The sequence below is a fragment of the Canis lupus genome, chromosome 9 (assembly GCF_003254725.2).
Source record: "Canis lupus dingo isolate Sandy chromosome 9, ASM325472v2, whole genome shotgun sequence".
In the NCBI taxonomy this organism is placed as follows: Eukaryota; Metazoa; Chordata; class Mammalia; order Carnivora; family Canidae; genus Canis; species Canis lupus.
Window position 1 is genome coordinate 10,790,631 of NC_064251.1, and position 15,288 is coordinate 10,805,918.

General features: G+C 43.2%; 1 protein-coding gene across 2 annotated transcripts in view; it reads left to right on the forward strand.

The window, feature by feature from the left end:
- Positions 1-9,044: 9,044 nt before the first annotated feature.
- The window catches only part of ABCA5 (ATP binding cassette subfamily A member 5), a 73,009-nt gene continuing 66,765 nt past the window's right edge, over positions 9,045-15,288 (forward strand). The window contains exon 1 of one of the 2 annotated variants that reach the window (XM_025436505.3): positions 9,045-9,203. The gene's annotated coding sequence lies outside the window, so the exon portion shown is untranslated. Of the gene's footprint in view, positions 9,204-9,338; positions 9,506-15,288 lie in introns of those variants that run through there. The other variant, XM_025436506.3, reaches the window with a different exon arrangement.

Consider the following 15,288-nt stretch of genomic DNA (forward strand, 5'->3'; position numbering starts at 1 on the left):
CTGGGATCATGCCCTGAGCTGAAGGCTGACGCTCAACAACTGAGCCACTCAGGCGTCCCAGATTTTTTTCCAATTTGGTGTATCTGTTAACTGTCCCTTGTGGTGGATTATTCCCTTGTGGTGCACATTTTGTTGAGAGTTTATCTTCAGTGAAGGTAATTTATTCTGTGGGATTCTTTAATGCTCTGAGTTGTACAAGTGCCCTTACTACTACTACAAATTTTTATATTTGTAAGCCTAGGGGGTTGGCAATTTCTCTGTTTCTAAGTTTGGGCTTCTGTCTTCAAATGCTAATGTAAAAACTGGATTTCCTTCAGCTAGGACTTTCCATTTTCATGGGAACTGCTACCCCACACCTCTGTCCAATCTAGGCTACTGGGTAGAAGATAAACTTCTTGGCAACTTTCTTAGGCTTCAAAAAGTGACAACCTCTTTAGGGTCCTAATTTATGCAGGAATTTTCATTCCAGCTACACATTAAGTGGTTCTAGGGTCTCACCTCTTGGTCCTGCATGAGGTTAAAACCTTAACTCCTGGCTCTTATTACTATGACTTTGAAGTTCTTCTTCATTCTGGTATCTGAAGTTTTTGGTCTCTCAATTTTGAACTCAGCTTTATAGTTTAAAATAGTTATATTCTGTCCATTATTTCTATAAATTTGGAGGAGGTGGGAGTCTCACGCTATGGCTGTCATTTCTAGTTGGAAAGATGAGTTTGGTTCCCCAGGTCCTGCTAATGAATTTCATTCAAATTATCCAGGGGACTATCACTAAGAATCATTATCTCATTTTTTTATTCCTAGAGTTTTTGGCAACAGTCTTATGGAGATTACCATTCAAATCAACTCAATAAATAATATTGCGCTAAATGCTTCAGGACATATAAAAATGACTAGGGTGGTCTCTGCGGTCAAAAGGCAAACATTATATAGCAGGGAGATTATGAAAGGTTCATAAATAATCACAAGCAGAAAGTCTTTGCTACAGAAATGCATATAGCTTTACAATAAATGCATGCTACATTTATTATTAAACAAAATACTAAGTTTGTTAAGAGAATGAAAAGAATTGAAAAAAGGCATTCTCTAGTGGTAGTAACAGAAAAAAATGTCACAGAAGAGGTGGTAGTTGAAATGTACCTTGAAGAATGAGTGGGATTTCTAAAGGTAATATTGGAGGGGGAAGTTTTTGAAGAGAGAGTGGCTCTTCGAGATTGAGGGAAAATCATAAACTTGGATTAGTAGTTGGGATAGTGAAGGGCATATATAAGGAACTACAAATAGTTCAATTTGACAGGTTAGGATGCTGGAATGACAGTTTTGTTAGAATGTAAAAACTAAAAAAAAAAATTTAAAAATTTAGAAAAGAAAAAATATTTTATCTTTTAAATATTTTATTTATTTATTCATGAGAGACACACAGAGAGAGAGAGAGGCAGAGACACAGGCAGAGGGAGAAGCAGGCTCCCTCTCCCTGCAGGGACTGCAGGGACTGATGTGGGTCTCAATCCCGGGTCTCCAGGATCACACCCTGAGCCAAAGGCAGGAGCTCAACCACTGAGCCACTCAGGCATCCCCAAAGAAACAAATATTTTAAAGAAGAAAGTAAAAATAAAAGAAATAGAAATAAAGCATGAATGGGGACAGGGTGGTTCAAGATAGGAAAGGTATGTACAGGTAACTAAATTTTAAATTTCTTACTGTCCCATTTATCCAAAAGGAAAGAATGATGTTGGGTTTATTTTTTAAGGAAACATTTGAGAACCAGGATCACTTAAAATTTAGTTCGGGCAGTTTCTTCTTTCCCATGTCCCAATCCTCTGATTGGTTACTTTCTCTAGTTCCCAGGAAGGGAGGAGAGACTGAACCAGCCTGTTTGTCTCTCAGGCTTACGGGCGTCATCTAGTGGCAACAACAGGTAATCACAGGTAATCACAATTCCTCTATAGAAACACCTGTTCATTTTTCACTTGTTATTTATATTATTTTTAGATAAGATTTTATTTATTTATTCATGAGAGACACAGAGAGAGAGGCAGAGATATAGGTAGAGGGAGGGAGGGAGGGAGGGAGGGAGGGAGGGAGGGAGGGAGGGAGCGGGGGAGAAGCCGACTCCCTGTGGGGATCCTGATGCAGGACTCAATCCCAGGACCCTGGGATCACGACCTGAGCCAAAGGCAGATGCTCAACCACTGAGCCACCCAGGTGCCCCCTATTTATATTATGATTAACTAATAAAATTGGGCCAAATTCTGATTGGGTAAGGAAATAAAGTGGTCTAAGACAGTACTGGTTGATCATCGGATTAAGAGAATGTGAGATCAGATACAAATGGATTAGATACCAAGATCATATTCAGTATGAAACGTGAAAATTTCACATCAGAGACTTGACATCAAATTGTATTTAGGAATGAACCTTTAGGCAAGATCCCTCTGAGTCGCAGAGAGAGTAGAGAATAAGAAACTCAGTGTGAGTGGGTAAGAGGCTGAAATACCACAGGTTACAGTATTCTATCAGAGTTTTGCTGAACCCCTATTCACCCTTCGGACCCTAACCTAACTCCCTTTGGACAATGTTCCTTCACCTCTCAGGTCTGTATTAGGTGAATCACTTACCTCCTCCTACTGACACCCATGCCTGTGGTGCTACTGACCACCGTGTACTGTCACACCCATTCTTATCTATAGCCCTCTTTACAATTTTTAAAATCCTTACCAACTCCTTGTCCCATGCCTGTTTCATTTGCACCTGACATATAAGAGGCATTCCCAAATATAACTTCCAGATTGAATGGGCAGATTAATTAAGAGAATAACTGTGTAAGGAACAAATATTGAGAGTTGATATCAATAAAGCTTAAATGAAAAAGACATTTTTTAAAGGAATATTACTAGTAGAAAAAAACTTTCTTCTTTATTGTATATCAAGTCCCTCCATGATGTCCATTTTTTTTGTAATCTCTGATATTTTATAACTTTCAAAATATTTCTCTCAGGACACCTGAATGGCTCGGTGGTTGAGCGTCTAGGGCATGATCCTGGAGTCCTGGGATTGAGTCCCACATTGGGATCCCTGCGTGGACCCTGCTTCTCCTTCCTCTGCCTAATGTCTCTGCCTCTCTCTCTCTTTCGAATAAATAAATAAAATCTTTAAAAACAATACCAAAACCAAAATACTTCTCTCTGCCTTGGTGGGAGGAAAATAATAGTCCATAGCTCACAGTGGCATTGTAGTGATCGAATAAAAGACTACATGTGAGGCATATACAGCAGCATGTAGCACGTATTATGTGCTTAATAGTTGGCTTTTATCATTTCAGTCACCTCATTTCGAAAACTCATTGAAGCTACCCAAAGATGGCAGATATTATTTATCCTATTTTACGAGTTGGAAAACTAGTGATCATATAGGCTATCTATGCATAGATGACTATGGAGTCACTTGAGTCCTTAAGTTTTTGAATTCACAACATCTAAATAATAATTCATTGTCCTTTCTATGGTATTATGTTTCTTAGGTGGAGAAAAGAAAAGAATGGACATTTGGATGCTAATAATAAAAGGGCTATGCGGCAGAGAATGAAACCAAGTTGTAAGAGGTGTATTATTTTTTTATTGCTGCTGTAACAAATCACCACAAACTTAGTGTCTTAAAACAATATAAATGTATTATTTTGTGGTTCTGTACGTTAGAACACAGCGTTCGCTCTGCGATAAAAATCAAGGTGTTGGCAGGACTGCATTTCTTTCTGGAGGTCCTCAGGGTGTCCTCCCCTTTTCCAGCTTCTAGAGGCCACCCGCATTCTTTCATCCAGCCTCAAAGCCAGCGCTGGTGGGTGGAGTCCTCACTCTCATCTGTTCTTCTGCTTCCCTCTTCTACTTTTGAAGACCCTGGTGATTATACTGGGTCCACCTGGATGATCCAGGATAATCTCCCTATTTCAAGGTCAGCTGTTTAGCAAACCTAATCTTCTTTTTCTATGTAAAGTAATATAGGTTTCAGGTTCCAGGGGTCAGGATGTACACATCTTTGGCAGACCGGAGGCCTTATTCTGTCTGTTCCAGAGGGAGAGTGAATTCTAAAGGGAATATCGAGAAAGGGATCCCCCAAGGATGAAAGGAAGTGGCAGGTTTGTGAGCACAGTGTTTTCAAATGGAAATGTTAGAAGCATCGCTGCAAGCTATCTGACATAGATTATTAACCCACACTGATTTTGGCAGACAAAAAGATCTCTTGATGATTTTCCCATGGCTGAACCAGAATCTTATTTTGTACTTCCCATGTGCCTTAATTTTTCAATTTATTTTTTTTAAGATTTTATTTATTTATTCATGAGAGACACAGAGAGAGAGGCAGAGACACAGGCAGAGGGAGAAGCAGGCTCCATGCAGGGAGCCTGATGTGGAACTCGATCCCAGGACTCCAGGATCACACTCTGGGCTGAAGGCAAGCGCTAAACCGCTGAGCCACCCAGGAATCCCCTAATTTTTCAATTTAAACCAAAGTAGAGACTTTCATATATTCCTGTTAAATGTTATCTTTATCTTTTAGCATAGAATTCAAGTTATTAATATAATTTTGTTTCCTGGTTCTTTCTTCAGAACAGAATTTTGGCTATGATTACCCAACTTCGAGTTTACCTAGTTAGAATTACATCAAGCCATTATTTTGGAGTCTCATCTACACAACTATCATGAAAGACTGGATTAAATGCTTTCCTGAAGTTAATTTCTATCATGACTATACAATTCCCATTTTAACCCAAAAATCAAATAAAAAAAGAAATACAGTATAACTTAGCTTGGTCTGGTTCTTAGTGACCACTGAACTCTCTTCTAAATGTTCACAAAATATATTTAACTATGAGCTCTGGAGTTTTGCTTTTCTGTTCTAGAGCTTTTAGTGTCTATCTTTAAAGCAGTTTCTGAAAGCAGGTGATCTATTGTCTCTTTTCATTTTTTACAGCTTCTCTGAACTTACCAGTTGTGCGTCTTAGGTTACCTGTAAACAGCTGTGGGATGTAATTTGTGCCTGGAAACATGAACTTATTTGAAACAGATAGGTGCTTGATCACTATCCCTTCACCTCTCTCGAGTTTCAGTTCTCTATTTTGTTTCACTTTTACCTCCTTAAAGTCCATTTTCCTTACTGAAGAAAAAACACACAGATCGAGTCAAATCTCCTTTTTTAGCCTTTACATTATTCTCTTACGTAAATAAGTTATTTCTGTGTTTATAAAGACCTCCACAGGCTTGTATCTCTGCACCCTCTCTTATACTGCATGCTGGTTAAGCCTATCTTCCCACCTTTTCCATTGAAGGTAGCAGGTAACTCCAAGCCCTCAATGTCTCTTCAGCACTTTATAGTTTGCGGTGCAACAAGTATCACTTTCCATTTGATGCTCTTTAATTATTTATTTTGTTGTCTCTCAGGATAATTGTTGATTTTTTTAAAGATTTTATTTATTTATTCATGAGAGACACAGAGAGAGGCAGAGAGGTAGGCAGAGGGAGAAGCAGGCTTCCCGTAGGGACTCGATGTGGGACTCAATCCCAGGACCCCGGATCATGCCCTGAGGCAACGGCAGAAGCTCAACCACTGAGCCACCCAGGTGTCCCTAATGTTGATTTCTTTACCTTTATTTTTAAACCGGCAAAGCTGGGGTTCTTGCTAAGCAAGAATACCAGGCACTGGATACATACTGTGGGTTGGTTGAGTTTTTTAAATAACAAATTTGGCTAGGTATTCTTTACATATTAATCTCCTTGACTAATTTTCCTGTAATAAAACTAAAACTATCATAAACAAATTGAAAGTACCTTTATTTTTTTTTAAATATTATTTATTTATTTACTTGAGAGAGAGCAGGGAGAGCATGTGAGTTGCGTGGGGGACCAGAGGGAGAGGAAGAAGCAGACTCTCCACCGAGCAGGGAGCCCGATGTAGGGCTCCATCCCAGGACTCTGAGATCATGACCTGAACAGAAGGCAGATGCACAACTCATTGAACCACCCAAGTGCCCCTAAAACTACCTTTCAAAGTCGTTTTCATCTCCAACCTTCCACTGATCATTAATTCATCATTTCCCTAAGCTATTTAATAACAATCTGAGCCACATTTGAGATGGTAGTTTGGAATTCTATTGCTGAAGACGCCAAGATTGTCTTTCTACGTTGTCACTCAAGGCTGTGTTTCTTTATTTGTCTGGCCTTATTCTAGAAAAAGATTCTAATTTGAAACTCTTCTAAATTATACCTAACTTAAACCCTGAATTTAGAAACCACATCCCTTCTCTTGGCACTTTCTTTTTAACTTGGAGAAATGGTAAATGTTTAAAAACAAGAAATTATAAAGAGGGCTTAATAGTAATAATTTAAAACTGGTATATCTCATTTTCAGTGTATTGATGATCATGTAAGATAATGTCCTAATGTGACATCAGGAAAAGGGTAGCAAGCGTAAGTTTCTTTTTCTACATTAAATACTGTCAAAATTCTGGTCACCATTTATTTTGTTCAGCTAGGCAACTTGTTTAAGTCTCAGTCTATGACTTCTATGATCTATGTATTCCCCTGTGATTTATATGTCTAAAAATCTATTAATGAGATATGGGGATTCGAGTTGCCGTCATGACAACCAAGCAGTTTGGCTTGTTTGCTATTTCCTAGATACAGAGGCTCAAAAAGGAACATCTTCCCTGTAGCTGCTTTAGTACTGGGACCTGGTAACTATGGAAATTTAGATTGAGATTTATGTGGCTAAATTGTTTACAAGGTACACAAAAACTGATAAATAGCTGGCTCAGAAGCACAGTGAAATATGTTATGGTCAATATATTTTTCCGTAACAGTCTTTTTATTTCAATGTCTTAGTGTTCTCTCTATATAATTCCCCAAACCATATAGTTTTATGATCCATCCCATAAGAAGAATTTATTATCTTCTCTTCCTTGTGTTAGGTAGATTTTGTTGAGTGAGTGGTGATATCTTGTGGGGGTATACTGACAATAATATTTGCATACTCTTGTACATGTGCTTTTTCATCCTTAGTTATCAACAACATGTACCACACAGTATGATGCAGAAGACCTGGAAATTCAAACTGATATAAGAAAAAAACTCTTGATCCTAGAGATATGCAGTTTAATTGAAGAGACTGTACCTAAGTAAAATGATGTGAACAAGACGAGAACATGTGTGCAATTGCAATGAAAGTGGGACCATTTTGATGGGCGGAGGGAACGAGTTTCAGAGAACTGGGTTTTGGTCTTGAAACGAGTAGAAGCACCAGCAGACAGAATGAATAACGGAGAATCTTATAAGAAATAAGCTTAGGAAGCAAATGCCTTGCATAGTCATAGAAAAGATTGAGGAGACTTCTTGAAATCAGAGCAGGTTGAGGCCAATAGTGAGAAGTACAACTGCAGCATTGAGGTGACTACGTGTTTCAGTTACACATTTTTACCAAGTTTATTTATCTTTGACCTCCATCCGTGTACTTGCCCACAAATCCTAGGCCATTGGGAATTCATTCTTTTGAATTTGTAACATGTCCTAGATATTTCAAAAGAGGAAAAATACATGGTTGAATAGTTTTTATTACCTGCCTGCTTCAGTTTTCCTGCATAGTTTCTAGGACATTCTATTTCCCCCTCGCTGCACATCAACTGCCAGATTTTAATCATTACAGATTCTGCTAAACCTCTTTGAATTTCTCACTTAATCCATATTCGGTAGGATAAATAAAACCCGATACCTTGATTTTTCTTTTCTTTTTTTTTTTTGTAGAATTTAGCAGTGACAGTTGGAGAGATTTGGTTTAGATTTGAGAAGCAGAAAAAACAAAGATATGTAAAAAAACATGATGTACACAGGATTAACGGAATTTTTAAAAAAGTCTTTAAACAGTTAAATTCCCCAAAGTAAAGAACTGTGCAGGAAATGTGACCATACAGACATCTGGAGAGGAAAATCTGTAACGCTAACTTTGAGCTTTTCTTTCCTTTATAATAACTTCTGGCTACCATTTAGGCCACTTTGGGCAATAAAATTCAAAACATCGGTTTATATTTTTAGCAAAAATAAGTGCGGTTTAGAATCTGCCACAGATGCCTGTGTGTCAGGCCATTTGGAAAATTCAGGATCCGCCACATTCCCAGGCTCTCCTGGGGACACTTCAGAAACTAAAAGCATCCTCAGCTTCCAGATGTCTCAGGTCGGTGTCTGATGCGGGAGCGAGGTAGCAGGTGGGGGAGAATGAGGACGCTGCGACCCAGGCGCTGCAGGGGCAGCGGAGAGAATCTAAATGCAGTCCCGGGAGAGGACCACTCAAAGCCCGGCCAACAGGCAAGAAAGGGCTCCTAAACCTAGGCGCCACGGGAGAGGCGGGTCAAGGTCACACGCTAGGAGGCCGCAGCGTGGACTCAACCCCGAGCCCCTGACTTCAGGCCGGTGGTTTTTGCCTGTGCCCCCGGGGACCTTGCGGATGCCGGGCTCCAGGGCCTGGCTGGGGTACGGGCACCCCGGCTCTGCGGCCGGGCGCGCGCGGGGGGGAGGGGGAGGGGGCGGCCTCAGCGCGCCCCCGCTCGCCCCGCCCCCTCGGAGCCCCGCCCCCCTCGGAGCCCCGCCCCCAGGTGCGCCGGCCTCGAGGGCGCGTGGGCCCCTCAGCGTGCGCCGGGAGCGCGCGCGTCCCCAGCGCCCCGCCCCTCGGAGCCCCGCCCCCGGAGCCCCGCCCCCCAGAGCCCCGCCCCCAGGTGCGCCGGGCTCGCGGGCGCGTGGGCCCCTCAGCGTGCGCCGGGAGCGCGCGCGTCCCCAGCGCCCCGCCCCTCGGAGCCCCGCCCCCCCAGAGCCCCGCCCCCAGGTGCGCCGGCTTCGCAGGCGCGTTGGCCCCTCAGCGTGCGCCGGACGCGCGCGTCCCCAGCGCCCCGCCCCCTCGGAGCCCCGCCCCCGGAGCCCCGCCCCCAGGTGCGTGCGGCAGGGGGCGGAGCGCGGCCCCGGACGCTGCGCGCTCCCCGGGCAGGCGCGCTGCGGGCGCTGCGGCTCTGGGGCGCCCCGGGCCGGCCGGCGGGGGCGCGCACGCGCGGGGCCGCGCCCTCTCACACACGCACACGCACACTCTCGGGTCGCCGAGCTCCGTCACCCGCGCGGAGCGTCTCCCCAGGCGGAGCGCGTCCCGGCCTGACCGCGCTGCGGCTCGGCCCTGAGGTGATCCCGGAGCGGGGCGGGGGTTGGAGGGCAGCGGCGCCGCCCCTGCGGGCGGGGGGCGCCGAGGGGGCGGCGGGGCGGGGGTCGCGCGCGGGCGGCCTCGCGGGGCGGGCGGGGCTGTGCGAGGACGTTTCCCTCCGGGCGCCCCCCGCCCCCCCGACCTCGGGTCGCGGCCCGGGGCGCTCTTCCCTGCGTGTGAGGAGAGTTTGGGTGACAGGAGGGCGCGCGGGTCTCGCCACACACGGTTTGAGGGGAAATGCCCCGATTCCTCAAACGCGGGCAAGAGCTGGGGCGTGAAAAAGGTTAGCGAAAAGATCCCCGAAAGCGGGTCGGGCAGCGGGGAGCCGGGTCCGGGGTCCGGGGTCCGGGTTGGCGGCGCCGGCAGCCCGGGGCGGGCGGGGGCTGCTGTGCTCCGAGCTAACGTGTCGTGTGTATTCCTGAGAGACGCCGGCGGACGTGGAAGCGGGCTCCCCGGGGCGCGTGTGGCGCGGGCCTCGTCCCGGCCGCGGGGTCGCGCCCTGAGCCCCCGCCCCCCAAGTGCCCTAACGTGCGCCTTTTGGAACAAATGAAGCCTGAAAGGATGTAGGTGGACGCGTGCATTGGGGAGGACGTTCCGAAGGGCCCGGCGGGGAGGGGAGATGTGCTGCCCCCCCCCGACTCTGAGCCGGGCGCCCAGGTACCTCACCTGATCCTGACGCTGCCACCCGGTGAGCTCGGGCGCAGGTGGAAAATGGGTCACGGAGAGGCTAAGGCACCTACGAGGGGCTCAGCTAACAAAAAGGCGGGATGGGGATTCCAGCCCAGGGATGCCTGACTGACGCTCCATTCTGCTGCTGGCTTTACCCGCAGCCGTATTTTTTTTTTTTTTTAAGATTTTATTTATTCATGAGAGACACTGAGAGAGAGAGAGGGGGGCAGAGACACAGGCAGAGGGAGAAGCGGGCTCCATGCAGGGAGCCCGATGGGGGACTCGATCCCAGGTCCTCGGATCACGCCCTGGGCCGAAGGCAGATACATGCTCAACCGCTGAGCACCCCCGCCCCCAGGGCTTCTCTCCGCTGCCGTATTTTGTGTCTGCCCAGGAGAGCGTTAGAAGGGGTATCTTCAGAGAACATAGGTAGTTCAGGCTCCTGGGATTGTTTGGGTTGAGATCAAACTGAAAAAGGCAGTAATCCCTGACTATGTGCTTGTTCGAGTCTGTTTCCCTTTAAACAGGGTTTGGGATAAGGAATTCTTAACAGTCAGGGTCAGAGCAGCTTTATTCACATTTTACAAGACATTGTTTGAATGTCTCTTGTATTCCAGATACTGTGTGGGAAGAGTACCAAGAAAAATACAGTTTTGATAATCTCTGCCCGTGGGTTAGTGGAGAGGATGATCATATAAAATAATTTTGTTGATAGTCTACTAAATCATAATCTTTGCCAGCACCCGAATTAATTCGATTAAAATGGTGATAAGCTCAAGCTTTTAGGAACCTATTCTATGTAAGAAAAGGGATGGGATGCCTGGTTATGTGGGTACCATTGCACTGTTTTCCCATTCAACAACAGCAAAATGGTCCTAAAATTCAGGTTGAATCATGTTGACGGTATTTTTTTTTTAATTATTGCATTACTTTCAGTAGATTTTAAAACATAAGAAGAGAGTATTTATGATTTACCCTGTTAAGCTAAATTTTAAAGGGCTTTTATTACTTAAGAAACTGGTGAAGTAATTTGGCAGGACTTTCTTTCAAGTCATCAGCCAAATATATTATTTTTTTAAATATATTTTTTAAAGATGTTATTTATTTATGCATGAGAGACACACAGAGAGAGAAAGGCAGAGACACAGGCAGAGGGAGAAGCAGGCTCCTCGCAGGGAGCCCAGGGTGGGACTCGATCCCAGGAGCTCAGGATCACGGCCTGAGCCAAAGGCAGACACTCAACCGCTGAGCCACCCAGGTGTCCCAGCCAAATATATTCCTTTTTTTTTTTTTTTTTTTTTTAAATTTTTTATTTATTTATGATAGGCACACAGTGAGAGAGCGTGAGAGAGGCAGAGACACAGGCAGAGGGAGAAGCAGGCCCCATGCACCGGAAGCCCGACGTGGGATTCGATCCCGGGTCTCCAGGATCGCGCCCCGGGCCAAAGGCAGGCGCCAAACCGCTGCGCCACCCAGGGATCCCCCAGCCAAATATATTCTTAATCTCTTCTTCCAAAAAATAAACTTTAAGTACCAGATTTTGTTGAAAGCTTTTATGGTTCAGATTTTTAGCAAAAACGGTCATCAGGTTACCCAGATGGTATATTGTTAAAATATTAGGCATAATTGTAGGTAGAGAGATAAGAAGGATAGTGGGACATTTGGAAATTTCTTCTGATTGCTTCAGTTTTTTTCAATGAAGTAGGAATCAAAGGTTTTCATTTGAGTGTGCTGTTGCTGGTAGCAGTGGGTCGAGGTTTGGGGATTGGGGGAATGAATGGACGAATGAACTATATGATTGCCAGGCAATTAAACAATTATTCTTAGGGTATGAAAAACAAGGTAGAGGAAATACAGGGTGCTGTATATAGCTGCACAAAATAGTGTCTAATCAAATTTTGCCTACTAGATATTTTACAACCCATCTCCAGTGCCTGTCTTTACAGTGTCATCTAGAACATACATCTGCCCCCTTTGCCCCAGTTCACTTTGCCCATGCCTCAGCCCCTTTTAGGATTCTAGCTTTCCTATTCTTTTCTCTCTGCCTGAAATTTCCATTCCATTTTTTCTCCAGTTGAACTTAACTACATTATATTAAATTTTATCTATCTGCAAAGTCATCGTCTATTTTTCCCTATTATGTTGGATGTATAAATTTCTTAAGGTTAAAATGAATGTGCCACTTTTCTTCCTTCTCCCTCCTTTAATCTATAACGGGGTCAGCAAACTTTCTGTAAAGAGCCAGGTAGCAAATATTTTAGGTTTTGTGGACCATATGGTCTCTGTATCAATTAACTCTGCCATTGTAGCACAAAAGCAGTCGTGGACAATACAGTCCTGAGTGAGCACAGCTATGTTCGAATAGCACTTTATTTATATCATGAAATTTGAATTTTATGTAATTTTTACATGTCACAAATAGTCTTTGATCCCCCTTTCCCACAGCCATTTAATAATGTGAAAAACACTTTTAACTCATGGGCTGTACAAAACAGGCTCCACCCTGGACTTAGGTCCTACCTCCTTCATGGTAGTTGGCAGACCTTTCATCTATAAGGACTCTAAGGAAAAAAAAAAATTATATATATATATATATATATATATATATATATATATATATATAGACTCTTAGCAAACTCTGGTGAAGGAATTTGCAGTCAGAGGATATTGGTTATATTACTATTGGTGGTGGAGAAGCAAAGATAAAGCAGTCTTTTTGGTTAAGGATCTCGTGGTCAAGCCCAAGATTAAGATGTAAAATAATGATGAAGACACAGTATGAAAACTGCAGTTATTTATTGGATATGGATGTGATATCCATAAGAAAGTAGTGATAATCATCTCTGCTTGGAGGACTAGGAGTAACCTCTGACACTCATCTGTTAGAGATAGGGAACATTTTCAGTAAAGAGCCTTTCCAAAAATCTTAGAAGCTTGCTAAAAAGGTGACAGACCACATCTCTTACCAGGATGACTCAGTTTCTTTCTTTTATAGGATATAATCTTGATTCATTTCTCTCAGAAGTAAAACTAATACATTTCAAATAATTTCTAACTATTTCTAACAGTCATGAACATTTTTTATTGCTTTGAGAAGGGTAGAATATATTTCACAGTGGGTATAATGTAATCAAGATTTTTAAAATAAACTAATGAATATTTGATATTGAATACTGGATTATATCACTTTTAGTCTTTAAGTCAATTATCAATACCTTAGAAAAGAGAGATGGGCTTTAGTTGGCTTTGAATTTTCTTGCAATTTATAGATTGAGTATGTATTGTTTTTATCTAGGCAAGTTAAATATTTGATTATACCTTTAGTGATACTGGATGTTTAAAACTTACCTAATTATTATTTAAAAGCTCTGCAACGGGCAGCCCCAGTGGCGCCACTGGCAGCCCAAGGCATGATCTTAGAGTCCCGGGATCAAGTCCCACATCAGGCTCCCTGCATGGAGCCTGTTTCTCCCTCTGCCTGTGTCTCTGCCTCTGTCTCTCCTTGTGTGTCTATCATGAATAAATAAAATAAAATCTTTAAAAAAATAAATAAAAGCTCCAACCTTAATGCATTCCCCAGGTATGCTATGGAGCAATGGAAAGTAACTTTTAAAATGTTTAAATATAATTGTATACTCTTATTTCTGTGTTGTAGTCACTGTTTTTAGTAGTGAAGAATTGGCTTTGTTAGACAGTGTTAAAGATACTAGACTGTTAAGTCTTTGTCTTGGAACTATATCAGGTATTATGTTTTCCAAAACATGTGATTTGTTAAAAACATGCCAGTGGAAGTTTTATTGTATTTCAGTTGTTAGCTTGTGCTTTCAAGGATCGTCTTCTAGTATATGCTGCAAAAGAGAAAGTCCTATGTGTTGTCTACTCACAAAGCTCCTTTTGATGTTATGTGGTCCTCTCCACCATTTCCAGCTCTGCCATGGCTTTCATGAACTCCATCACTAGTGAGTGAACTCTGAGGTGTTTGTGTGATCCTGTTCCCACTTACTGTGTCAAATGTGGGGCTGGCTAAACATCCTTTCTTGCCTTTTCCTTTTATTCTTTTGAGTGCCTTTATAGAGCTATAAAGTTTGAGATAATTAATGAGAATTATAGTGCAAAAAGGAGACATTTAGGGCAGCCCTGGTGGCTTAGCAGTTTAGTGCTGCCTTCAACCCAGGGCGTGATCCTGGAGACTCGGGATCGAGTCCCACCATCAGGCTCCCTGCATGGAGCCTGCTTCTCCCTCTGCCTGTGTCTCTGCCTCTCTCTCTCTCTCTCTCTCTGTCTCTCATGAATAAGTAAAATCTTAAAAAAAATAAATAAAGAAGACATTTTGAGCCTTCTGCTAAATAGGGCTTTTCTTATGGCTCAAGAGAAGGCACCTGATAAATTAACTCTTCACAGATCTCCCCTTGCTGGCCACGCTTCATTTCTAACTTTGCAGCCTTGTTTTCAGTTGTATGTTTCTGTCAAAGCATCACTTTCATATCACCTCTGCTTAAACCACCCTTCTTTCAGGAAACCTCATTCACCTACCTATAGGAGTTGGTCTCATTTGAGATACATCTTTATCTTTGGCTTCAGTATAGAAAGTGCTCCTTTTCCACATCTTTCCTGCACTCTAATTTCCCATTCAAGACTCTGCAGGGGATCCCTGGGTGGCGCAGCGATTTGGCGCTTGCCTTTGGCCCAGGGCGCGATCCTGGAGACCCGGGATCGAATCCCACATCGGGCTCCCGGTGCATGGAGCCTGCTTCTCCCTCTCCCTCTGCCTGTGTCTCTGCCTCTCTCTCTCTCACTGTGTGCCTATCATAAATAAATTTAAAAAAATTAAAAAAAAAAAAACTCTGCAGAAGAGTGGAGAATGAGGGTGAGAAGAAGGGACTTTTGTGATTACCCTACCAGGATGAGTCACAGGCACCCTTTTCTTATTCTTTTTTGTTTCTCTCTTCTTCCCAAAGGGCAGACATTCGCAGAGCCAATATGGTTTGGGCACTGAAAGAGGAAGCAAAATATTTTCCTAAACACCCATAGTTTGCGAGGAATCTTTTACAGTAGAGTTAGTACCTCGTATTATTATGCAGAGCAGACATGCCTGATTTATCCCCATGGCCCATTTCATTTGGGCCTGCTTGGAAACTGTGGTTGTGGGGTTAAGGAGGACAAATAGGTTCACTGTTGTGTCTGTTTACAAAAACCCGTCCTTAGCTTTGAAAGTACTGTTCAGATGAACATTAAGCTAAAAAGTTTATGAAAAATCAATGTTAAGAATGTTTCATTTTTTTAAAACAGCTAAACCGGTTGTTTCATGTCACGAAGGAAACAGCCAATTGGATTTTCTTTTTTTAAGATGTTTTAATAAGTTGCATAAATAGAGGTTCAAGGTTACTGAAATTTAAC